A 3471-nucleotide genomic window follows, 5' to 3' on the forward strand; every position below is an offset into this window, starting at 1 on the left:
GCATGCCGAACCAGGAAAGGGCCTTCCCCAAACTGTTGCCACAAAGTTGGAAGCACAGAATCGTCTAGAATGTAATTTTATGCTGTAGCATTAAGATTTCCCTTCACTGTAACTAAGGGGCCTAGCCCAAACCATGAAAAACAGCCCCAGACCATTATTCCTCCCCCACCAAACTTTACAGTTGGCACTATGCATTAGGGCAGGTTGCGTTCTACTGGAATCCACCAAACGCAGATTTGTCCATCGGACTGCCAGATGGTGAAGCGTGATTCATCACTCCAGAGAACACGTTTCCACTGCTCTAGAGTCCAATGGCAACGAGTTTACACAACTCCAGCCGACGCTTGCTATTGCGTATGGTGATCTTAGGCTTGTGTGTGGCTGCTCAGCCATGGAAACCCATTTCATGAAGCTCCTGACGAACAGTTCTTGTGCTGACGTTGCTTCCAGAGCCAGCAGCATACCACCTTCCATCCCACTGCTGGCTTGCTTTGCAGGGTTGTTCCTGGTCACTCCTTAGATGGGAGACCAGATGCTCCTGGAAGTGATGTTAGAGGGCCAGTATGAGGCACTATTTCCTCTGGTCTAAAATAATATCCAAATGCCCTAAGACAGTGATTGGGGACATTGCCCTGTGTAGGTTGCTGTCATTCAGATGGGATGTTAAACGTGTGTCCTGACTCTCTGTGGTCACTAAAGATCCCATGGCACTTATAGTAAGAGTAGGGGTGTTAACCCCTGTGTCCTGGCTAAATTCCCAATCTGGCCCTCATACCGTCACCTAATCATCCCCAGCTTACAATTCGTTCCTTCATCCCCCTGTGAATATCCCCCAGGTTGTTGCTGTAAATGAGAATGTGTTCTCAGTCAACTTACCTGGTAAAATAACCGTTAAATAAAGAAGTTTGGAACTGGGTTGTGAGCGTTGCAACTGAGGGCAGATATTTTTTACTCGCTTCAGTACTCGGCACTCTCGTTCTGTGAGCTTGTGGGGCCTACCACTTCGCAGCTGAGCTGTTGTTGCTCCTAGACAATTCCACTTCACTATAACAACTTTTACAGTTGACCAGGGAAGCTCTAGCAGGGCATACATTTTATGAACTGACTTGTCTATGGAGATTGCATGGCTGTGTGCTCAATTTTATACACCTGTCAGCAGCTAGTGTGGCTGAAATAGCCGAATCCACACATTTGCAATTGGTGTCCACATACTTTTTTCACCTCATCACACAATACACCATAATGACAAAGCAAAAGCGAGTTTTCAATTTTTTTGCAAATGCATTAAAAATAAAAACCAGAAATACCATATTTACATAAGTATTCAGACCCTTTGCTATGAGACTTGAAATTGAGCTCCGAAACAGGATTGTGCTGAGGCACAGATCTGGGGAAGGGTACCAAAAAAAATGTCTGAAGCATTGAAGGTCCCAGAGAACACCGTGGCCTCCATCATTCTTAAATGGAAGAAGTTTGGAACCACCGAGACCCTTCCTCGAGCTGTGTTAAGTCGCTTTGGATAAGAGTGTCTGCAAAATGACCAAAATGTAAATGTACTACACTTGTTGCCCATTTTCAAAGACATAGCTGTTTATTATGTTTACTGTGGTAACATTTATTTTTATTTTTATAAACGAAAAGAAAATTATATCTAGTTTATTTAACTAGGCAAGTCAGTTAAGAACAAATTCTTATTTACAATGATGGCTTAGGCACAGTGGGTTAACTGCCTTGTTCGGGGGCATAATGACAGATTTTTACCTTGTCAGGTCAGGGATTCAATCTAGCAACCTTTTGGTTACGGGCCCAACACTCTAACCACTAGGCTACCTGCCTCCCCAGGTAGCCTGTTTATAGTACAATGTCACCAAGGCTCAAAAGCCACGTTGTGTTCGCTATAGGCCTTACAGTACCAGTCCATGTGTAGAATTGGGCGTCTGTCAAAGACCTGTCCATTACGGAGGCTCATCGTCATATGGAGCTGTAAGTAAAGCACACGCAGGGATGGACAGAGGGCAGGAGGGGGTGAGAGGGTGGAGGGGGGTGAGAGGGTGGGGGGGGGTGTATTAGAATCCTCCCAACAGCTTTTTCTTCTTCTTCTTCTTCTGGAGACTAAAGCTGGTGGTGGTGAGGTCAGCCTAAACACGTGAGCCATTAGGGCTGTAATGCTCTGCAGCCTCTCTGCTGAAGGTGAGCTCGACTTATCTGACCTGTACTGGCTCTCTTCTCCCCCCTCCCCCCGGCCTACCCCTTACATGGGTAGGCCGTGGGGCAGCAGTCAGCCATCGCCTGTTAGAAAGGTAGAATGTGGTAAAGAAGAAGAGACATGCATGTTTGCTCTGCTGGGTGCCTGTTCTTTGGCTGTGAACCTGTTGGCTGTACAATTGCATGCATATGGATTTCAGTACAGGAACCGTGAGCCTTTTGACACAGAAATCTTTACAGAATGAATACATGACATGGTTTTCAAACCTGCGCCAAAGTACTGAGCATCATCAAATGCTATTGCCATGCCGAGATAAAATCATATGCTCCTGACTTTTATAAGTGTAAGTAGGTACTGTATGGCAGAAGTAAAGGATAGAAGTGTAGTAGAGATGGGCACTAGTTACAGGAGGCTGGTGAGGGGAGGACGGCTCATAATAACGTCTTGAATGGAGTGAATGGAATGGTATCAAACACATGGAAACCATGTGTTTGATGTGTTTGATACCATTCATTCCATTCCAGACGTTATTATGAGCCCGTCCTCCCCAATTAATGTGCCACCAGCCACCTGTGGTACTAGTATACAGCATAGGTGTCCTTGCCCTTTGGCCCTAGATGACATGAGGTAGTGTGGGAAGGCAGCTAAACTACTTTACAGGTTAGGCCTAACCAAGGTCAGCTTCAAAGTAACCCATGTAACCGTCCGTCACGGCTATTTTAAGAAGAACCGAGGCAGGCTAAATATATTACATAACGACTAAATTGTCATGTAAGGTAGAACTCTTATAATGCTCAAACTGAGGTGTTATAAAAAATAAAAAAACATGATTCTTATTTTCCTTTAAATGTGAAATTATTTTTCTTATTTTTTAAATCATTTTGTTTCTAGAGGCATGTAAAGGTCAATGCCAATTTGTCAATCCCAAGGGTTCAAAGGTTACTGCGTGAAGCATTGATATTATTGACATTGGGACCACAAGCATATGGAATACCGATATAGCCTACAGTAAGTCTCCATTTAACACGGAATTGAACTGTCTTCTATTCGGGATCCCATATTAAGACTGTGTTGTTATTCTAAAACGTGGGGGAATATAGTCTCTATTTCAGTGTATTGGCAGCACTCTCCGTGGTACCCTAAAAAGAGCAATAGATTAATGCAACTCTGTTAAAAGGAGATTAAGATCGGTAATGACTAAAGCTCCTGTCCTGCACTGCTTTAAATAGACGCTAAGCATAGTGTATGGACACCCTTACTGCAGT

This window comes from Oncorhynchus tshawytscha, linkage group LG11 (assembly GCF_018296145.1).
Source record: "Oncorhynchus tshawytscha isolate Ot180627B linkage group LG11, Otsh_v2.0, whole genome shotgun sequence".
NCBI lineage: Eukaryota > Metazoa > Chordata > Actinopteri > Salmoniformes > Salmonidae > Oncorhynchus > Oncorhynchus tshawytscha.